The 23,993-nt window shown below is 47.2% G+C and overlaps 1 protein-coding gene and 1 pseudogene across 1 annotated transcript in view; one reads left to right on the top strand and one right to left on the bottom strand.

The window, feature by feature from the left end:
- The window catches only part of LOC133118602 (collagen alpha-1(XVII) chain-like), a 61,551-nt gene extending 59,417 nt beyond the window's left edge, over nucleotides 1-2,134 (bottom strand). The window contains exon 1 of the mRNA XM_061228711.1: nucleotides 1,990-2,134. The gene's annotated coding sequence lies outside the window, so the exon portion shown is untranslated. The remainder of the gene's footprint in view (nucleotides 1-1,989) is intronic.
- Nucleotides 2,135-10,541: 8,407 nt separating this feature from the next.
- The window catches only part of LOC133118601 (STE20-like serine/threonine-protein kinase), a 20,282-nt pseudogene continuing 6,830 nt past the window's right edge, over nucleotides 10,542-23,993 (top strand).

Genomic DNA, 23,993 nt, shown 5'->3' with positions numbered 1-23,993 from the left:
TATTTTAGATATTTACACATGCTTTGGATAACCTGTCAGATTCATAAAAGTAGGTATCGAGGCATTCGGGGTTTTGTGGTTTAAAGCAAGAGACATTCATATACCTCCAAAGCTGTTGGTAAATTGATGTTATTCCAGAGGTATGAGTAAATATTACCAGAATAATATTAAAGTTGATCAATTTAATCTTATTTTTGCTTGGAACTATTTCCTATGGTACATGCAACCCAAGGCCGTTGCACTCGGAAAGATGTGCTTACACACTTGGTATTTTACAAACTGATATTTATGTTTATATTTCTGAATATAAACTACTCTAAATGAACCTGTTCATATTTACAACTCCCCATTACACGTATACAGTAAAACTGAAATAATATCCTCATTTTCCATGGTGCATATTTTACACCATCTATACGGACAAAAATGTTGACAATACATACATGCATAATTAATTTCTGTCCTAATGGCAACTACTTAATGTATGACAATGTACTTCAGCTTAGGACAAATGAACTTAAACTGAGGTGTATGCGTCTATGTATTTATATATTGTAAGTTGTCTGCATGTAATAAATGCTCCGTTTCTCCATAAATTGTGAACATGCCAAAAGCTGTGATTTTCAGCTTGGCAGAGCAGCCAAGAGAACAAACAATGCATGAGAAGAACAAACACTGAAACTCAAGCTGATATTAAAATTTTCATATTCCGACACAAACTGGATCGCATTGTCGTCAAATACTCAATCTCATTTTCAAGATTTTGCAAACACGCACACGCACGCACACATATAAAAAGGTTTATATGAAAAGAATATGGTGGCACGGATGGTGCAGTGGGTAGCACTGCTGCCTCACAGCAAGGAGGTCCTGGGTTCGAATCCCCGTCGGCCGGGGCCTCTCTGTGCGGAGTTTGCATGTTCTCCTCGTGTCTGCGTGGGTTTCCTTCGGGTACTCTGGTTTCCTCCCACAGTCCAAAGACATGCAGGTTAGGCTGATTGGAGAGTCTAAATTGCCCATAGGTATGAGTGTGAGTGAATGGTGTGTGTGCCCTGTGATGGACTGGCGACCTGTCCAGGGTGTATTCCTGCCTTTCGCCCAATGTATGCTAGAATGCCGCCCAATAATCTGGCGGCATTCTCTTCCGCTGACACTGCCGCCAAAGTAAAATACTATCAAACACAAATTCAGAACTCCACTTCTAACCCCTGGAAACTGTTTTCTATTTTCTCCTCTCTCCTCAAAACACCGCCTCCTCCACCTCAGTCCTCCTTCGCTGCTGATGACTTTGCTGATTTTTTCAATGAGAAGGTCACAGACATCTGCAGATCCTTTACAACCCCTGCCCCCCTCTCTGGGCCCATCCCTTCCTTTTCCACTTTCTCCCCCCTTAAAGACTCTGATGTTTCTCAACTCCTGCTCTCCCACCACCCTATAACCTGTGCCCTTGACCCTATCCCCTCTTCTCTTCTCCAGACTATCACCCCTGACATTCTCCCATTTTTCACCTTGTTAACTCATCCAAGAGGGCCCACATCACCCCGCTGCTAAAAAAGCCTACTCTGGATCCCTCCATCATCCATCATCTCTTCTTCCTTTTCTATCTAAAACCATAGAACGAGCCGCATCTAGTCAACTTTCTTCTTTCCTCTCCAACAACAACCTGCTAGACCCCCATCAGTCAGGCTTCAGATCTGGCCACTTGACAGAGACCGCGCTCCTCTCCGTCAGTGAATCACTCCATGCCGCACGAGCAGCCTCCCTCTCCTCTGTCCTCATTCCTCTAGATCTCTCTGCTGCCTTCGACACTGTGGATCACTCCATCCTCCTGTCTGCCCTGTCATCAACGGACATCTGTGGCACAGCCCTGGACTGGATTGAGTCCTACCTCTCTGGTCGCTCCTTCCAGGTTGCCTGGGCTGGTACGGTATCAAATTCAAAACATTGGTGCTAACCTTCCAAGCAGTTAAGGGGTCTTCCCCAGCTTACCTACAAAAAGTCATCAGACCCTACACCCCTGCCAGACCTCTTCGTTCAGCCTCCCCAGGCTTGGCACCTCCCCCTCTCTGGACTTCCACCTCACGCTCACGACTACTGTCTGTTCTGGCTCCACGGTGGTGGAACGAACTCCCCGTTGAGGTCAGAACTGTAGAATCTCTTCCCACCTTCAAGCGCAAACTGAAGACGCACCTCTTCAAGCTGCACCTCTTCCCGTCCCTCCCCACCTCCCTGTGAACCTTAATTGTTGTCTTTCTGTGATTTACTTTGTTGTGTATCAGTATTTTTAGTTTGGCTAGTTAAGGGGTTTTGTCATACTTTTGCGTTTTGTTTATTTGTTTTTTCTGTTAAATCTTTTTTTTTATTTTTTATTAAAAAATTCAAATTGGCCCTGGTCCTTATCTTTGTTGTACTGGTAGCAGTTGAAATTGTACTTCCCTCTCGGGTCTTTCAGCGCACTTATCTTTGGTTATGGGTATGCACTTTGTCGTACGTCGCTCTGGATAAGAGCGTCTGCCAAATGCCATTAATGTAATGTAATGTAATGGATAGGCTCCAGCCCCCCTGTTCAGGATAAGCGGGTTCAGATAATGGATGGATGGATGGATGGATGGATGGATGGATGAAAAGAATAAAATGGATAATCATGACATACCTTTGAATAAATAAAGATTAAAAATAATCAAGAGGACTCTGCAAACAAAGAAACAACAGCGTATAAATCCCCTCTCTGTTCTTTTGTATCAGTCAACGTCACAAGAACAGATAGCTCTGTGCTATCACGTTACTTGAAACTTTCACTCAGGTTTCAAATACATGTCCAAGCAGAGCGGGAAGGGCTGTGTCTTCAACCTGGCAGGTTCATGCCCAGCCTTTTGGAAGGAGATGTTGCCCCCGGGACAGCAATTTAAAAAAATCACTCTGGGGGTTGTCGACAACAGGAGTGGAGCTGGGACTTGGGTATGCTCGGGGTGTGTATAGGCATAGTCGGTTAACCTACATGGGTTACATCCTTGCCAACGTCATCACTTCGGGGATTCACCATTAAGAAATTCACTTCGGTGAAATACAAAACAGGAATCCACTTCATGAATTAACATGTTGTGGAATTAACAGAACTTGTGTTATTTTATTAAGAAGTGGGCGTTGAATGTTTTAAACTATGTAAAGTTGTTTGCCAATAAAACTCTATGGCAACTTTGTTTTTTTTATTAGTAGTATTATTATTTAATCACGTTGGTTTTATCTACAGTGCATCCGGAAAGTATTCACAGCGCTTCACTTTTCCCACATTTTGTTATGTTCCAGCTTTATTCCAAAATTGATGAAATTCCTTTTTTTCCTCCAAATTCTACACACAACACCCCATAATGACAATGTGAAAAAAGGTTTTTTGAGATTTTTGCAAATTTATTAAAAATAAAAAACGAAGAAATCACATGTACATAAGTATTCACAGCCTTTGCCATGAAGCTCAAAATTGAGCTCAGGTGCATCCTGTTTCCACTGATCAACCTTGAGATGTTTCTACAGCTTAATTGGAGTCCACCTGTGGTAAATTCAGTTGATTGGACATGATTTGGAAAGGCACACACCTGTCTATATAAGGTCCCACAGTTGACAGTGCATGTCGGAGCACAAACCAAGCATGAAGTCAAAGGAATTGTCTATAGACCTCCGAGACAGGATTGTCTCGAGGCACAAATCTGGGGAAGGGTACAGAAAAATTTCTGCTGCTTTGAAGGTCCCAATGAGCACAGTGGCCTCCATCATCCGTAAATGGAAGAAGTTTGGAACCACCAGGACTCTTCCTAGAGCTGGCCACCCGTCTAAACTGAGCAATCGGGGGAGAAGGGCCTTAGTCAGGGAGGTGACCAAGAACCCGATGTTCACTCTGTCAGAGCTCCAGCATTCCTCTGTGGAGAGAGGAGAACCTTCCAGAAGGACAACCATCTCTGCAGCAATCCACCAATCAGGCCTGTATGGTAGAGTGGCCAGACGGAAGCCACTCCTTATTAAAAGGCACATGGCAGCCCGCCTGGAGTTTGCCAAAAGGCACCTGAAGGAGTCTGAAGGAGTCTCAGAGTCTACAGGTAGCAGTTGAAATTGTACTTCCCTCTAGGGTCTTTCAGCGAACTTATCCCCGGTTATGGGTATGCACTTTGTTGTACGTCGCTCTGGATAAGAGCGTCTGCCAAATGCCAATAATGTAATGTAATGTAATGAGAAACAAAATTGTCTTTGGCGTGAATGCCAGGCGTCATGTTTGGAGGAAACCAGGTACCGCTCATCACCTGGCCAATACCATCCCTACAGTGAAGCATGGTGGTGGCAGCATAATGCTGTGGGGATGTTTTTCAGCGGCAGGAACTGGGAGACTAGTCAGGATTGAGGGAAAGATGAATGCAGCAATGTACAGAGACATCCTGGATGAAAACCTGCTCCAGAGCGCTCTTGACCTCAGACTGGGGCGACGGTTCATCTTTCAGCAGGACAACGACCCTAAGCACACAGCCAAGATGTCAAAGGAGTGGCTTCAGGACAACTCTGTGAATGTCCTTGAGTGGCCCAGCCAGAGCCCAGACTTGAATCCGATTGAACATCTCTGGAGAGATCTGAAAATGGCTGTGCACCGACGCTCCCCATCCAACCTGATGGAGCTTGAGAGGTGCTGCAAAGAGGAATGGGCGAAACTGCCCAAAGATAGGTGTGCCAAGCTTGTGGCATCATATTCAAAAAGACTTGAGGCTGTAATTGCTGCCAAAGGTGCATCAACAAAGTATTGAGCAAAGGCTGTGAATACTTATGTACATGTGATTTCTTAGTTTTTTATTTTTAATAAATTTGCTAAAATTTCAAAACAACCTCTTTCATGTTGTCATTATGGGGTGTTGTGTGTAGAATTTTGAGGAAAAAAATGAATTTATACCATTTTGGAATAAGGCTGTAACATAACAAAATGTGGGAAAAGTGAAGCACTGTGAATACTTTCCAGATGCACTGTATCTTGTGTTTTGTTTGTTTGGTAGCCTACACATTTAAATGCATCTTTGTTCGTCTTCAGTTAACCTTAGGTTGACAAAGAAAAACCCAATCTTGTATGGGCATGTATTCCAATGCCGAGCTATAAATGCTTATCCTCTCTTGTGTGCAGAAGAAGAAACTTGCTTCCTTCTATCTTTTCTCTGTGTAAAAAAAAAAAAAAAAAAAAAAGAAGCTTCACTTACTCTACTCTTCCTTAATAGATGAGAAAGATGTAAGCATAGACATAGGCACCTCCTAATTAATTATAATTCTGGTTGGGCTGTTATTAAGCAGCATCACAATACCAGCTCCAGTCCCCATAGAAGAGAAAGAAAATGCAGCACATCCCTACATCCGTAACGATCTTCACATTATTTTGGCAGTTGTTAAACTTGGAATTGAGTGCAGCACTGACAGATTGTCAGAGTATTCAGACAGATGTAGGGGCCTTAACTTGGACTTAAATTAAAAGCAGATGTTTTTCTTCGCATGCACAGCTCTGGGATGACCAAAGTTAACTGACCGATCTATATCCACACTGAAAAGGGGAAACACTTGAATTTAAGTGCAAATCTCTCTTAATGAGAAATGCTGAATGAATTACAGGGCTCAGCACAAATTGTGCCCAAGCAAATAACTGGGGGTTCATTGTTCTGCTGTTACTGAAAGACCACGATTTGCACATACTGAGATCGAATTCCTCAGAATGGTACCAGATGGTAAAATTCTTAAGATGTTTCCAATACATTTTTTTTTGCGCACATGTTCCGTAGGATTTCGGGGCGTAGTGGTTTGTTTATGGGGCTCTGTTCAGCTGAGGTGGAGATGGAGGGCTGTTTGCATTGTGTAATAGTAATGTTATGATGAGTTATTCTAGAGTATGAAACTATATGTTTCCTGGCAGACCCAGGTTCACACAGGCCCTCCGTATACTGTCCCGAGGCACAGGGCCCTCCTTTACGGGAAGCACCGGAATGCCACACCCTCGATAGGTGTCAACCTGGGATGAGGTTGTGCCGCCTCTGCGCAATTCTGCCACCGCAGTGGAATGCTCCCAGAACTGATGAGTTGAAATAGCACTGTATAAACCATGGGTTTTCCACATACAGTGTTTGGTGTCTTTAGACAGCTAATGATGTGGGAAATAGTTTGGTGTCATTGGTGGTTTAGTACACTGGTTACTGAATAAAGATCTTGTAGGAATAAACCACAGCAGAGGTTATACCCACAGCATGGGAGTGGTGAGCGGAGCCCTTTCATGCCCCGGCCCTGCACCCAGAGACCTGTGTGAGGCCCACTGTGTCTGAGCCTGGCCTCTGGAGCTCCTCGCCCACGAACAACATCACAACACTGCACTGCGGCCTGAATCGACAGCCCTGTGCTCCCTTACACACCATCTCGCCTTACGGATACGATGCCATTATACAGCCCCCAGTTCCACATAACCACACAAGACCTGTAGGAACTGTAATTCCCTCGAATGATTTCAGCGCACTTGTCCCTGGTTATGGGTATGCACTTTTTTGTAAGTCGCTCTGGATAAGAGTGTCTGCCAAATGTCTGTAATGTAAAAAAAAAAAAAGAAGGAAAACAGGTAATGCATCTGAATTAAAAAAAACATTTTTGTAATGTCACTCTGCTTATTGCTGCCACAAGAAGACTTGGCTCCTGCTTCTGTATATGCTTTCATGTGCATACATTCAGCCAAGGAGACAAACCTTTAGCGTGCATTTTGGGTGCCTTCAGGTGACACACACACACACCCTGTTAATCACACACAGCTCCGCCCCATTGTGAGATCTTGGTAAACACGAACAAACAGCGAAGGCTTGTAGTTACGGCATATAAGGTCAACATTAAAGTGTGTGTATTTGTGTGTATGTACGTAGCTGCATGCACTTCCTCAGTACACACGTAGTCATTTTTAAGACAAGTAAGTACTATGCAGACAGATTATAGATCAAAATTAGAGATTGTAAAAACCTTTACCAATTGCTCTGGGTGAAGAACAATTAACCTGAACTGGCCAGGGGAAATTATTTTTAGTTTCAGTGAGTCACTGTTTCTTGGTTGTTCCTTTTGTGAATCAGGCAGTCAATCTTCCTCTTCTGCGTGGTTCGATAGTTTGTGACGTGTCCACTAACGGACATCTAGTGGCACGCTCGTAAGCCCAAGAGTGCGTTCCGATTCTTTTGCCTCTCCAGCTGCAATTCTGCTCTGTTGTTACTGTTGTGAGATCCCAGGTCAAAAACTAGGCAGCAAAAGGTTTTAAGTGACAAACAGCCATTCCAAAGCTTCCGGCTGGTGGGTTCCCGGTTCCTAAGCTTCCCTTAGCTTAGGGGCGCGGCACTACTCCAGGCCTGTGGCAAAATTAATGAAAGTTCACAAAAAGTCAGCACAGTCACAGAATTCACCATAACACACTCTCCAGCTCTTGAGAATTCTTCTCCTTAAAGCCCTTGGCCTCATCACTCAACGCAGCCCATCTGTGGTTGAGGGGGTGTGGCCAGGAGCAGTTTACAATCACCAGGTGTGCCTTGTTGGGTCCTGCTGAGCTTCAATTATTCAATTATTGTTCTCACAACTGGTACTGCGTTTCTCTCCATGGTCCTAAAGCCATCCAGCATATCAGTTGGAAAATACCTTCCCTCAATCACCTGACCGAGAGGTATCCTCCAGCGGCAGGCCCTTGATGAGGGCCAGGTTGGCCCAGTGGTACCCCGAGGGCACCTTGGGGTGCCACACTCCCTCCCCCTCAACATCAGGCCCCCTCGGGTGGGGAGTGACCACAGGCATTCCGGTCTTCTGGACAGGGCATCTGCATTCCTATGTTGCTTACCGGCTCTGTGCTCCACCTTAAACTTAAAATTCTGTAAGTCAAGGAACCATCGGGTTATTCGGGAGTTCTTGTCCTTGTTCAGTGACATCCATGTTAGTGGTGCGTGATCAGTTATCAGTGTGAACTCTCTTCCAATCAAATAATATTTTAGGTGGTCTAAAGCCCATTTTATTGCTCAGCACTCCTTTTCAACTGTCGCATAGTTGCGCTCATGCTTGAGCAACTTACGGCTGATGTAGGTGACCGGGTGTTCCACTCCATCTGTTACCTGCGACAAAACGGCGCCCAAGCCAACCACTGAAGCATCGATCGGGAGGACAAGGGGTAGGGAGAAATTCTCTGTGGCCAGCACAGGCTCATGGCACAGGGCATCCCTCAGTCCCTGGAACGCTTCTTCCTTCTCCACCGTCCAGCACGCTCTGCGCTCTCCCTCCTTCTTGGTAAGGTCAAATAGGGGTGCTGCTTGTGAGGCAAAGTTAGGCACAAACTGTCTGTAGTAACCCACTGGACCCTAGAATGTCCTCACCTGCTTCCTCGTTTCTGGGCGGGGCCACGTGGCAATTGCCTCCACTTTGGATGCTTGAGGTCGTACACAGCCCCTTCCAACTGTGTAGCCAAGGTAATTGGTTTCCTCCAAGCCCAGGTGACACTTGGACGCTTTGGCCGTCAGCCCCGCTGTCCGTAAAGCCCCCAGGACTGCTTCCAGACGTTCCAGGTGGGTCTTCCAATCCGGGCTTTGGACCACGATGTCATCCAGGTATGATGCTGCATACTCCCTGTGTGGCCTGAGGACTCGGTCCATTAGGTGCTGGAAGGTAGCAAGGGCTCCACGGATGCCGAATGGTAGAACCCTATAGTGGAAGAGGCCGTCCGGGGTTGAAAACCCCGTCTTCTCCTTAGCTCTGGCGGTAAGGGGAACCTGCCAATACCCCCAAGTGAGGTCCAAAGTGCTAATGAACCTTGCTGGACCCAGCCTCTCCAGGAGCTCATCTACCCTGGGCATTGGATAGGCATCAAAAACTGATATTTCATTTAACCTCCGAAAGTCATTACAGAACCTTAATGAGCCATCGGGCTTCGGAACCACGACAATGGGGCTGCTCCATGCACTTTGCGATTCTTCAATCACTCCTAACTCGAGCATTAAGCATACTTCATCACAAATTGCTTCCCTCCTGGCTTCAGGGATCCAGTAGGGTCTCAGCCTCACCATCTTTCCTGGCTCGGTGATGATGTCGTGTGCAATGACCGTGGTCCATCCCGGTTGGTCAGAGAACACGTCCCTATTCCAGCTTAGCAGCTCCTTCAGCTCCTGGACCTGGTGAGGGGAAAGCTGTTTACCCATAGGCACTTCAGGAGTGCTCTGGGATGACAGGTTAGCCGACAACGCCTGTAATGGAACCTGACTGGGTTCATACCGCCTTTTCAGCAGATTTATGTGGTAGATTTGAGTGTTGTCGTCGCCCCACCTGCCTCACCTTGTAGTTCACCGGTGAGATCCTTTCCACCACCTCATACGGCCCATGCTATTTCGCCAGGAATTTGCACTCTTGGGTGGGGACCAACACCAGTATCTTATCTTCAGGTAGGAATTCTCTTACCTGGGCCCCTCTGTCGTAGAACCTAGCTTGTGCCTCCTGGGCTTGGTGCATGTGCTCCCTCACTGTGGGCCAGACCTGTGCCATCCTATGGTGCGTTTTCTCGACATGCTCGATCACGGTAGTGTGTCACGTCGGCTGTTGTTCCCAAGCCTCCTTGGCCAGGTCCAGCAGGCCTTGTGGTCTCCGACCATACAGCAACTCGAACGGCGAGAAGCCTGTAGATGCCTGTGGTACTTCCCGGACAGAAAAGAGGAGGTATGGTAACAGCTGGTCCCAATCCTTAGCATCATTTTCTATTAGCTTCCTCATCATTTGCTTTAGTGTCTTGTTGAAGCGCTCCACAAGCCCGTCAGTCTGTGGGTGGTATATGGAGGTTCTAACCTGTTTGACCATCATCAACTGACATAAGGCACTTTGACATAAAACAGGATCCCTGGTCTGTCAATATGTCTTCTGGTATTCCCACACTACTACATAACATGAACAGTTCTTTGGCCACCGTCTTACCAGTAGCTGTCCTCAATTGGATTGCCTCCGGGTACCTGGTGGCATAGTCAAGGATGACTAAGATGTATCGATGGCCTCGAGTGGATTTTGGAAGGGGTCCAACGATATCCATCCCAATCCTTTTGAAGGGAACATCAATAATTGGTAGGGGTATTAAAGGGTTGCGATAGGTTACCTTAGGGCTGGGAAGTTGGCATTCTTCGCAGTCGTGTCGGCAGTGTCGGCAGTAGTCTTCCACCACTCTCTTCACTCCAGGCCAGTAGAACCTCCTAGTCACCCTCTCATACGTCTTCTCAGACCCCAGGTGAGCCCCAAGAGGGTGGGAGTGAGCCAGGTAGACCACCTTGGAAACATACGCCCTTGGCACCAACAGCTGGTTAAAAACCACTTCATTCCTTTTTAACCACCCGGTATAACAGTCCATTGTTCACCATAAATTGAGGATAACCCGAGGGATTTACCCGCTCTTGCGGTTTGGCGGGGGGGGGCTTCATGGCTTTCCACGCTTGTGCTAGGTTGGGATCTTCGTGCTGTGCTCGACTGAAGTCAGTGGCTCTCTCTGGCTGGCCACTATGGATTTGCATGACCTCAGACCAGCACAGGTCATCCCCACTTTCACCGCTTCCAGCAGGGGCACCTTGCTCCTGTAATCTGGGTTGGGTAGATGTCCCTCTCCCAGCACGGTTAGGCCGGGGGCTTTTGACTTCCTCTGGGCTGGATTGGGATTCCTTTGATGGCGCTGCGTATACCTGGCGGGCCCAGGGTGATTTCTTCTGCCTCGCACCTCTCGCCAGTTGTGGCATCCCCCAGTACCTGGAGAACAAGTCACAGTCCCTGCCAATCAGGACTGGCACCGGTAAGCCTGGGACGACCCCCACCCTTGTGGATACTGTGCCTTTTGGAGAGTGTAGTGTGACTCGACTCGTGGGGTAGCTCTTGTCATCGCCATGGATGCAGGACACCACCACGGGGTCACCTTGGGCGTCTTCTACAAACTCAGGCCGTATCAAGGTGATGACACTCCCTGAATCCAGCAGGGCCTCCGTGTCTCTGCCCTGGACCTTCACTGGGACCCGGGGGGCTGACCCACAGGACTCGACCCATCCGGCTGTAAGGTAGCCACATGGAAATGGGAAGGTGGCCAAACCGGCTGTTGGCATTGGCTCTGTCCTCTCAGGACAATCTCGGGCAAAATGTCCCTCTTTCCCACACCCAAAGCAGAGTCTGTTGCCTGGTGGTAAGGGATTTCTTGACAGGAATCTTCCATCTCTATTCACCCATTGTTGTGCCATTCTCTTCCTGTAGGGGAGGCTGTTACTGTTCCCGGTCTTCTCTGTCTTCGGGGGGCTGCTTGCGGCCTTCATCAGTTCCTGCGTGACCTGGTGATTTTCCAGCAGCGCAATCAACCTGTCGACCTCTAGTGCCCCCTGCTGGGAAACGTACCTCCTCGCCTCGGTAGGGAGTGCCCTTACGCACATATCCAGTGTGACTCTGTCCACAGGGGAGGGTCCTTCTCCCTCAGTGAGCCACGTCTTCACCTGTCGCTGGAGCGCCTTCACCTGGGACCACGCAGGCACTGCAGGGTCATAAGACCATCGGCGAACTCATTGCGCTTTTGCAGGGAGGCTATATCCATACTGTGCTAGGACAGCTGATTTGAGCACGGTATAATTGGCAGCATCATCTGTCGCCAAATCCCTGCATGCCTGTTGGGCCTCCCCACTCCAAAATGATATAAGATATGAGCCCACTCTGCCCTTGGCCAACCCTCTCTGGTTGCGATACGTTCAAACAGCTGTAAGTATGATTCCACATCATCTTCCGCTGTGAGTTTCGTTAATACCTTCTCCGCTCATAGGGCCGTAGCACTAGACACACATAGTGCCGTGGAGCTAGCTGCTCATAGTGCCATAGCACCAGACGCTCATAGGGCCGTAGCGCTATCACCTCATAGTGCCGTAGCCCTAGCCGCTCATAGTGCCGTAGCGCTAGCCGCTCATAGTGCCGTAGCGCTAGCCGCTCATAGTGCCGTAGCGCTATCACCTCATAGTGCCGTAGCGCTAGATGCTCATAGGGCTGTAGCCCTAGCCGCTCCTAGTGCCGTAGCACTAGATGCTCATCGTGCCATAGCCCTAGCCGCTCCTAGTGCCGTAGCGCTAGACGCTCATCGTGCCGTAGCGCTAGATGCTCAATGTGCCGTCGCGCTACCACCTCATAGTGCCGGAGCGCTAGCCGCTCATAGGGCCGTAGCCCTAGCCGCTCATAGGGCCGTAGCCCTAGCTGCACATAGAGAAACGGTGTTTGAGAATGTGATTGGTGGGAGGTGTTACTGGGTAGGATTGGGGAAAGGCCTAACTCACAGCTTGGTGTTGCCTCCCTCTCTGGCAGAGTTACAGAGCTGCCAGTCTAGTCACAAGGTAGCTGCTGTGTATGTGTATGTGTATGTGTGTGTGTGCGCATCCGTGTGTGGGTGCGCATGGGGTTCAAATCTGTGGTTACCACAGGCAACGCAGTGATGGCCAATGGCAAACATGAATACTGCGTTGGTGCCGTGTGCCATGTGGCTAGTTATGTGTTCTTGCACTTTATTATGAGCTGGAGGCAGCGTTCTGCCTTTCTGCTGAAATATTGTTGTGAAGTGGAACAGCACCTCCTGTGGTGCCTGTCTGATAAGTTTATGCAGGATTTTATTGTTTGCCCTCACATACTGTATTTGCGTAAGGAGGTGTATCAAAAATGGCAGGAGTATATCAGCAAGAACCTACAGTACCCATACACAACAGCCGGAGCATGCCAATAGAGATGCATATTACACTCACGTGCACACACACACGCGCACACACACACACACTGAGAATATACCACAGCCTCACAATATATTAACGCTGTATGTGTGCATATATGTACTATAATGTATGTATGCAATGTGTGTGTTATGTTTGTATGTGTGTGTCTGTCTGCCTGTGTGTGTGTATATATAACGTCTGTGTGTGTGTGTGTGTGTGTGTGTGTGTGTATATATAACACGTGTGCGCGTGTGGTTGCAGAACTAGAGCGGCTTCTCACCGAGCCTCAGATCCGGGTGGTGTGTAAGCAGAGTCTGGAGGCCATGCAGTACCTCCACGAGCAGAAGGTCATCCACCTGAAGGCCAGAAACATTCTCTTCACCCTGGACGGAGACATGAAACTGGGTGAGCTCCTTCCCCTTTCCAGAGGAACCAGAGACCCCTCGTGTTAATGACTGCAGTCCTGAGTGTGGAGGGGTCCAGCGTGCTGAAATGGCTGCCCTGTGTCACCGGCCGGCTCTGTGGCAGGCATTTCTGCTCTCCTGGGCTGGGTTCCAGCTCGCGCTGACTGCTTTAATTGAAGCCTTTATCTGGGCGGGAGGTGACCTGGCTTGGTGCCACAGGTGTAAAATAGACGCCACTTTAAAGGAAAGCGGAATACTGCAAGGCTGGGTGGCAGAATCGCATTCCCGTAGTCCGCTCAGAACTTCATTTGTTCTGTCAATTGTTTTAAGCTAATTTATTTCTTTTATTTTTGAAATGCAGGAAAACAAACTTAAAAGCATTCAGTGTAGAGATGTTAAAAACTACACTACAGTACAAATGAGCTCGTTTCAAAAGCTCTTTTGCAGCAGGATTTCCTGTCCGGCTGAAAGGAGAGATAAGAACAGTTTGTGTAGAAAGGTGCAAATGATCAAAAGATACATGGAAACACGATGGAATGTGTTTTATGTTTGGGTTCGGCTATGTGCGAGCGGTATTTGGTAGAGGTCTTTGTGAGTCTGGTATACCCTAGTGCAGTTTAAGGACTGGTCACCGGTTCAGGGCTGTCCGTCCAGTCTGTCCACTGTGGAAACAGGAAGTACCTTTTCTAAGTGTGTATATAGAGCATAACCGGTTTCCTGAGATGCCATCTCGGGTGGATAATGAGCTGAAACATTAGAACGTGGCATTTTTGGCATTGTGCGCCTTTAGGTGTGCAGAATGGTGGGGCAGCTCAGTGGCACAGATGTCATATCTGTGGTGGCTCCTGTTACATTTTTTGAAGTTTTGACTTTTGGCACATGCCCTTTCGCAAAACCCGACCCTAAACCCAACTGCTTTCTCTTTCAGTGGATTTTTGTATGTCAGCTAAGAACACAAAGACACTACAGAGAAGAGATTCCTTCATAGGGACGCCTTACTGGTGAGTCAGATATTTCTGTTTGTGTGTGCACATATATGTGCACGAGAGTGTGTGTGTCTCTGTCTGCCTTTTCCATGTGCCTTAAATTATTTAATTTGTTGAAGTTAGGTTAGATACTCAAACCACCCTGTCTGGCACCAACAATCATTCCACATTCAGAGTTGCGTTTGATTAATGGCAGGCCCCGTTGGTGCGGTAACGGTCGTACCTGCGTTCCTCCACAGGATGGCGCCGGAGGCGGTGATGTGCGAGACCTCGAAGGACCGGCCCTACGACTACAAGGCGGACGTGTGGTCCCTGGGCATCACGCTGATCGAGCTGGCCCAGGTGGAGCCCCCCAACCACGAGATGAACCCCATGAGGGTCCTGCTGAAGATCGCCAAGGCCGAGCCTCCCACTCTCATGCAGCCTTCGCGATGGTGGGTCGCTCCGCCGACCCCCTCCCTCAAATGCATGATTGCGCCTTTCAAAGCCTTCTATACACTGTGACTCTGTTCCTCAAATCGTGTGCTGCTTTTTCACCCTGCCTTTACCTGGGAGTCAGGTGTGAAGACGGTCTGGCCAAATTGTTCAGCTAATTACCAGGGAGAAATTAAAACCTGGGCTGGATTTGGATTCAAGGTCCAGATTTGAATATCCCTGCCATTTAGTCACTAAATCAGTGGATTCTATTAGGGATTAGGTAAAGAATCAATCCATTGTTGTCCAGGCCTAATTGGCAGCTGATTGAAAGGAAACCACAAAAACCTGTGGACACTGCAGCCCTCTGGGAATTGTAGTGTGACACGCCTACCTTTTTGGTTTGAATAAAATGATTTTGCCCTCCCTAGCAAAATGATTTGCTTGGTTGAATTCACTGAGTCCCAGGTGACACAAGGAAATCTCTTGCATCTGAAGGTTTTATCATACTGAGACGGTGTGTCTCTTTGGCAGGTCTCCAGAGTTTTTTTTCAGAATTTCCTGAGAAAATGTCTGGATAAGAATGTGGAAAACCGGTGGGGGACAGCCCAGCTCCTGCAGGTAAGAGCCTGAGCACACCATCAAAGGACTACATTACATTACATTCACACCCATTAAAGGACTACATTACATTACATTCACAGCCATCAAAGGACTACATTATATTACATTCACACCCATCAAAGGACTACATTAAATTACATTCACACCCATTAAAGGACTACATTACATTCACACCCATTAAAGGACTTACATTCCAGTACAATACATTGCATCTTTTTAGCATATGTTCTTATACAGAGCAAATTACAGCGTATGAGAACACAAAACCTACCACAAGTACAGTTCAAGATCTAGCTAATGGCATTCCCTGGCCAGAGAGTGCAGAAAGTGTAAGCTAACCATTGTAATTACGTGTAGATAACATCCATTCAATACCAGAAGCCACTGCACTTTCAGCCGTTTGACCGTTACAGAAATGCCCCCAGACGTGCCTGGTTCAGGACCTGCTGAAGTCTGCCTGAAGTATTGCAGTGACTGTGCAGCTGGGCTGAGTGAGACCATGCAGGGGCAGTTGGCTGTGCGTGTCTTTACTGCACGCTCGCTGTAATTTAACTCTCCTAATTTATATTGCGGCACTGGGAAAATGCCTCCAGTCTCAATCGGGGGTCGCAAATTGAGAGAAAATAAAATGAGCTGGGAATTTAAAAAAAACTCTTTACACAAAAAAAATTCTTTACACAAATTAAGAAAGCAGGAGTCTGTGTGATATGCACTGACCACAAGCAGATTGAGAAATAGTTCCATAGAATGTATGTTTTTTTGTTTGTTGTTTCATTTTATACTAAGCCGACGTAGAACCGCAGTGTGCCACCTAGTGGTTACTTGTGACAGTGTGAAGTTTGTGTTTATATAAATGGGGTGCGCCCGATATTCTTACCCCAGATAAGGACCCCCTGCTGCGATCTGGATGTCTTACTGTCATCTCGGACAGACGTTCGTGTGTGAAAGGTCAGGCATTCAGTTTGTGCCAGCTCTGGTCAGCACGCGTCCCTTCTGTTCCACAGTTTAACTGGCCTACTTCCTTTAGTCAGTGGACACAAACTCTTTGCGAAGTGTTTGCACTGTATTCACGTCCGTCTACTGTAAATAGGATTGAAAATGCCTCGCAGAACGTATCTACATATCGGAAATGCCTCAGCACCAATGGCTGGAAATGCCTGTTGACATCCATGACGCCTCACTTGCCGAGTCCTGTGTTGTGGATTTTGTTCAAGGTGGCAGGGAGAAAAAAAACAGGTATCTGCTGTGTAAAACACAGTGGCGTATGATGAACTCTTCACAGAAGTGACGGTACACGAGAAGGTATACTTCAACATGAGACGGTATAATTCACATGATAGCCGCAGAGTGTGCGGAAAACCAGATTACACGCAAAGTAAATAAGCGACTGCGCTATTAAACACGTCTTTGAACTCCGTGACATCTTATTTTACAGCAGTATCGTTTTTCTTCGGTCTTGAGCATGAGGCATTTGCAATTCTCCTGCAAACGCACGTTATGTCTGTGGCGGGTTAAGAGAAAACTAGACTGGTTTATTTGCCTGTGTGCGTGTCTGTTTGCTAATACGGAGTGGCAAATTGAGTTACACAGGTCTGATGCGGCTAAAGGCGGGGGGAAGACGCACAGAGTTTGAGTTTGTTTTGCTTTGATACAGAACCGACTTGACCCCGGAATATAATTTCCACTACGTAGATGGGACATTCCTCAAACAATCTATTATTATAGAAGATATGTTATTATGAATGCCTCCAGCCTTTGACTCATTCCTTCTCGAGCGCTTGTTCCGAGACAGATTAGACAGATCAGGAAACCTGCTGAAACGCATGTACGCCCTCCTGTGGTACGACGGTGGTACTGCAGATACCCCAGAGTCAGCAATCAGTCTCTGGATGAGGAAAATCTGGGTGCTCCATTACATTACATTACATTACATTTCGTGGCATTTAGCAGACGCTCTTATCCAGAGCGACGTACTACAAAGTGCAAATCAAAACACAAGAACAAGTGCAAAAGTGGACCTGAGAGGACAGTACTGTTCCGAGTCCGAGTGTGAACATACAGAAATTCAGAACCGTTGAAGAGTACAATCAACTTTCAAACTAGCATACCACAGTTAAAAAAACAACAATACCTATACAAGTAACAATATCTATACATAAGTGCCATTACGGTCTAAGGCTAATCACGGTGATTGTGAGTTGGGGAGGGAAAGGTGTAGCCTGAAGAGATGGGTCTTCAGTCTGTGTTTGAAGGAGGTCAGAGACTCTGCCGTTCTGATATCCACCGGGAGGTCATTCCACCACCGTGGGACCAGGACAGACAGCAGTCGTGAGCGTGAAGTGCAGGTGTGGCGAGGGGGAGGCGCCAGACGGCACAAAGTGGCAGAACGGAGGGGTCTTGTTGCTGTATAGGTCTTTATAAGGGATTGAATATATACAGGGGCTGATCCTTTAACTGCCTGGTATGCGAGCACCAAAGTTTTAAATTTCATGCGAGCCATAACAGGCAGCCAGTGGAGGTTGCTGAGCAGGGGGGTGACATGTGAATGTCTGGGAACATTGAATACCAGACGGGCTGCAGCATTCTGGATGAGTTGTAGGGGTCTGATGGCAGATGCTGGAAGGCCAGCCAGCAGAGAATTGCAATAGTCCAGGCGGGACAGGACCATTGCTTGAACAAGGAGCTGATTGGAGTAGGTGGTGAGAAAGGGTCAGATTCTCCGGATGTTGTACAGGAAGAACCTACACGCCCAGGTCACCGTAGCGATGTTCTTGGAGAAGGATAGCATGTTGTCCATCACCACTCCAAGGTTCCTTGCACTAGGGGATGAGGTCACTGTGGTTACTGTCATAATCATAAAGGTCATATTTTATGTACAAGAAATAAGAAGAAGAATAGTATGCATTCATACTATTCTATTAGACAAGGGTGTACATACTGTATCTATATGGGCAAAAAAGTTGTTTGCGCTCACTGTGAAAACAATGGTTATTCGATACAATGGACTGAACCATGATCACCTTGATGGAGCATTACCTGCTGAAAAAAGCTTAGGAACATGAAATGACATGCTGCCGGTTTGTATTAAGTCAGCCACAATGAAACCGGCATATTCATGAACCTGTCAACATTAAAAGGGCTGTCTGGTGTACCCATGCCCCTTTAACAAAGAACCCAAAAGTTTGCATTCCACGTTCGTAGATTTATTATTAAATTTGATGGTTGTTCAACATTTTGGGCCAAATACTAACATGCACCCAATCTCTGTACACAGCACCCGTTCATCAGCAGCATGACCGATAATAAGCCGGTCAGAGAGCTGATCGCTGAAGCAAAGGCAGAGGTCACCGAGGAGATCGAGGAAGGCAAGGAGGAAGAGGAGGATGAAGAGCCGGAGCCACAGCTGGTGAGTAATACCGAATGTTATCCAAGTCCGTTTCCATGGCAATTAGTATTTCCATGAATCGTTATCTGTATACACTTCGGGTTTTTTTCTTTTTTTTTCTTTGTATCATTTATTATGAAGTGTAATTTTTTAACCTGTAAACCTAATGTATTGTCTTAATGTAATGTCATTTTCACTGCAGATTGTGTGAGTTTTAACATTAAAGGGCATTCATTTACACAGGCATTTTCAGACGTTCTTACCCAGAGAAACTTGCATTCACTTTCTTATTTGCTTATACCTCCAGTGAATTTATACAGTGGTGTATTTACTGAAGCACTGCGGGTTAAGTGCCTCACTCAAAGGTACAATGGCAGTGCCCCCCCACCCCATAAAGAACAAACAACATTAAAGAACAGTTTTTGTATTGCAAAGGCTTCATTTGCATGTTTCACTGATGCTTTGTATGTGTAATGTATGCCTTTTAGTTTTGGCATTTGACAGAGGTTTCTGTTAGCTAGCTTGGTAGCAGGACCTGCTGTCACTGACTGAGCTGACCATGAGTGTAATGTTAGCTTGTGAAGCCGTGCTGTGGGGGCATGGGTGAGCCGTGTTTCTGTGGCCAGTTCCTTCTCTTGCGTAGCACCAGACTATTTCAGATGGCAGCTCAGGCATTCATTTTGAAGTGAGCTCAAATGGGAACCGGTGCCATAGTGGTACCAGTTTTCGGCACCCATCTCTAGACGTGTGCTTAGATGGCAGCGTTTCTGTATGTAACACTCTGTATTTTGGCTGAGTTTGTGTCCCCGCAGGCCGTGCCCGGACACAAGCGCGCGCCGTCTGACGGAAGTGTGGGAAGCTCGGAGGGCGAGAAGCTGTCCCAGTCCGCCTCCATCCTGGAGTCGGTGACGGAGAAGACGGAGCTGGAGCAGGCCGAGGACCAGGGCATCGACGAGGGCATCGGCACCAGCGAGCCGGATAATGCCGAGGGCGAGGCCGTGAACGAGGTCGCCGGGGACGCAGAGGAGCCCACGGCTACGGGTCCAACCGTCCCTGAGGAAGAGAAGGCGGCTTTGGAGGAAGACGGTGCCAAAGTGGACGAACCCATGAGCGCAGTCGCGGTGGGAGAGGAGGAGAAGGAGAGCGAGCCGGAGGAAGAGAGAACGCCAGACCTCCTTGCGGAGGAAGCAAAAGTCGATCTGGTGCAGGAGGACACTGAAAGTGAGGCAAAGAAGCCCGATGTTGCGCCCCCTGCCGAAGGACCCAAGCAGGGTCCCAGAGGAACACCCGACCAGGAGGACCTGGATGAAGTCGCCAAGGAGAAGAAACCAGAAGAAGAAGAAGTGGTTGGCGTGACTGAGCCAGTTCCAGCAGAGGGCGGGGCTGAGGAACAACCCCAGGAGGCTCCTGAGGGCGGGGCCAAACCTACGGAAGAGGCGGAACCCCTGAGCCGACCCAGGTGACCATAACCGTGACCGAGCCAGAGAAGGTCCTAGAAGAGGCCACACCCGACCCAACCCCTGCACAGACGCAGGAAGGGGAGGAGGTGGAGAAAGCAGAGATGAAAGAAGAGAAGAAGGAAGAGGTAGAAAAAGTGAAGGAAACTGAGGGTGAGGATGAGGAACCAGTGGCCCCAGAGGGGGTGGTGGAGGTGGACGGGGCAGCACCGGTGGAGCCAGCGATGGAGAAAGAGAAAGAGAAGGAGAAAGAAAAGGAGAAGGATTCAGACTCTGGCAGTAGGTCCACAGCCGAAAACAGCGACATGAACCTCTCCATCTCCAGCTTTCTCACCAAAAACAAGGAGTCGGGGTCTGTTTCCATTCAGGTAACACTGACTGCGGCTACTTTATGTCACATTACACTCAGTTTACAGATGATCTTACCCAGAGTGACTTACAAAGCTATGTGAATAAGAATTCTGAAACTGGTTCATTGTGAGGAGCAGGATGTTGACTTGGCCAGTGTACGTAGTGTTGGGGAGAGCAAATTCTCCCGCAATAATGACCAGGCAAGATGAGATATATCCACAAAAAAATATGGTTTATTTCTGGAGAAAGAGCAGCATATGGTGGACAGGCCTGAACTGAAAAAAGTTGGGCCGGTTTTACTATTAACATATGATTCTGATTGGCACATGGTCAACATGTAACTATTTAGTAAAATATAACAAAGTAAATGATTTGTATGTGCTTTGGGAGTCCAAGGGATGGCAAGGGGGAGGGTAACGGAAAGGCCAGGCTCACCCACTTGTACTCCAGGAAATGGAGAGTTATTCCGACATTCTCCTCCCTTCCCTGGGCATTGGGCTGGAATGAGCATGCCCCATCTTTCCCTCACAGGACACCAAGCGACAGAAGAAGACCCTGAAGAAAACCCGAAAGTTCATGGTGGACGGCATGGAGGTCAGCGTGACCACTTCAAAGATCGTCACGGACAACGACACCAAAAACGAAGAAATGAGGTTCCTTAGGTACGACTGCTCGTTACGATTCTGCTTAAAGCAGTGTGAGTTAAGTAGTCTGTGTAACCAAACTTGGTCAAATACTGATATAACAATGATTCAAATACTTTTCTATGCTTTACTGAGCTTCTCTGGTGTATTGGAACCTATGGAAAACAAAAAGTGGAAACTCCACCTTCTGGTCCACTTGTTTAGTTCAATTGCACCAGGCAGTCTTAATGGAGCACAGAACGTTTGGCCGAGCTCTGGTGTGTAAACGGGTGTGTAACGCTGTGCTCGTCCTCGGCAGGCGGCAGGAGTTGCGGGAGCTGCGCTTGCTGCAGAGGGAGGAGCAGAAAGCGCAGCAGCAGCTCAGCAACAAGCTGCAGCAGCAGAAGGAGCACATCTTCCGCCGCTTCGAGCAGGAGATGACGGTGAGTCCCCCCACGGCACTCTCAGAACTACACTTCCCATGAGCCTCCACTCTGATGTCATGTGTTCATGCCTTATTTGTTCAGCAAGCATTTCTTCATTTCCTACCAAAACTCATTACAGCTGTTATAACTATGTGTTATTCTCTTGTTATTGTACCAACTACATGTTCTGTTGAAGGCCACGGTTTAAATGACTTAAAAAGTGTGGTAAATAAATTAAGTAAAATGGATGCTGTTGGATCTTGATGACTCGGGTTCATCTGGCAAAAATCTCACCATGATTTAAGGATTTCTTCTTCAGGAGCTGACCCTCTCTTCCTCTCCCTTCATCTCTGTAGACAAGGTGCACACTGAGATATCGATGGATAATGCTGCCCAACCAAATGGCAGGCTTTGAATAACTGTGTGTAAATCTGTTATAAACCTGCACTGGCATAGACATATCCAGCCAGTGGGTCACTGTCGATATATCACTGTGCACCAGTAACACTCTGCAAGAGCGCTTTTGTACTTCTGTTCTCAAAAGATGCGACTGTGGAGAGCTAGGACTAGGTGTCATGTTAACAGGCATTTCATTCCATCTTCTGCATCTCTATGGTTAAACGCTAACACTGATTAAACTCTTCCCGGGAATCGCCTCCTTATTTATTCTTCTGGGATCTTTACTTCCAGAGGTGCTCGGTGTTTGATTCTGCAATATTGATCAAATGCTTCCTTTCTCTGAGGTGTAATTTCAGGGAGCAATTACGTTAAATCTTCGGCTTGCCTGCGCTTTCCCGTATAACATGGCTGTTGTAAGGATTGACTGAAGCTTGAAAGGCTTTTTCCCATGAAGTCTGCATGCTCACACTGTAGGTGAAACAGGAAGTGGGCCTTTCACCCAAACACATGAGAAAAACGCTCATGAAACGGCTAAAGGAAGACCTGTCAGCCCTGCAGCATGAAGAGGTAATGCTATTACTTTCTGAATCTCATTAACTCTACTGCTGGTATTATCACACCTCACCCCCCTTTAGGCCTCAGCCGACCTCCCGAAGTCTTAGCTCTGGATATCTCGCCTCTCGATACGACATACCGTCTCTTGACATGACGACATGACATCTGCACCTCTCGACACGACATCTGCACCTCTGGATGTGACATCCCGCCTCTCGACACGACATCCCGCCTCTCGACACGACATCCCGCCTCTCGACACGACATCCCGCCTCTCGACACGACATCCCGCCTCTCGACACAACATTCCACCTCTCGACACGACATCCCGCCTCTCGACACGACATCCCGCCTCTCGACACAACATTCCACCTCTCGACACGACATCCCGCCTCTCGACACGACATCCCACCTCTCGACACAACATTCCACCTCTCGACATGACATCCGCACCTCTGGACGCGACATTCCACCTCTCGAAACGACATTCCTCCTCTCAAAACGACATTCAACCTCTCAACACGACATCCCAGCTCTCGACATGAATTACCCCCGTCTCGACACGGCATCCCACCTCTCAACACGACATCCCATCTCTCGACACAACATCTGCACCTCTGGACACGACATTCCACCTCTGGACACGACATCTGTTATACACGGATCTCTTCTGATCCACAGGCCGTGGCCCAGGTTATGGTTCAGTCTTTTCAGTTGTCCTCATGTACTCTCTTCAACGCTCAGATGCAGGATGTAAGTGGCACCTTTCCCTTTCTCGTTCTCTCTCTCTCGGTCTCTCAGCGCTCACATGTGCACTGAATGTGTTCCCTTGTGTGCAAACAGAGGTTTGTTTCACCATTGTATAAAACCAAAGATTCAAGACCAGAATGCATGATTTTTTTAAAATTATTATTTATTTATTTTTTACAACTCTCAACTGGCTTGGGATAAAAGATGTTGCTGGGATAAGAGAAATAGATTTTGGCACAAGAGATTCACCACAATTGTCGGGATGATGGAGTGTATAATTTTTGTCCCTGATATTCCTGTCCTTTTCCCTAACTCATACTTTGAAGGCCTAGCCTCTACTTATATCAAAAGTGCAGCTTAAAAGGTGGAGAGTCAGCTTGAGTCTATTCTTGAGTGTTTCCTCCTCCTGTTTGTATTCTTTCGACAAATGTTTGGTCAGTAAATCCAGAATGCACTGTTTAGAAGGCAGCCATGACAATAACATTTGTCCTTAAATGTGAATGGTGAATAAAGTGAGTTTTACTGTGGTAGGTTGTAATCATTTTAATACGTTTTGCATTTTATTGATTTTATGCATTTGAGCATAGCCGTGTTTATTTGCGAATGGAATACCCACAAAGCTTTATTTAAACAGACCATATTATTTTCTGACATATGCATACGCTACAAAAGAATAATGTGCTATTATTGATCTCAGAAATATAAAATATTAGTTAGATTTTTAACAAGCTGGTAAAAGGGGAAGAAATATGCCACAACACAAACATACTACGGTTGTGGATTTGGGTGGGTAAAAATGTCTAGTTTCATTAATCATGTTTAATAACAAAAAAGACAAGAAACAGTCGATGTAGTGAACTTAAAT

Source organism: Conger conger, chromosome 18, assembly GCF_963514075.1.
Source record: "Conger conger chromosome 18, fConCon1.1, whole genome shotgun sequence".
Classification (NCBI taxonomy): Eukaryota; Metazoa; Chordata; class Actinopteri; order Anguilliformes; family Congridae; genus Conger; species Conger conger.
Note: the sequence above shows the minus strand (reverse complement) of the source record. Positions and strands in the feature narration are given on the sequence as shown.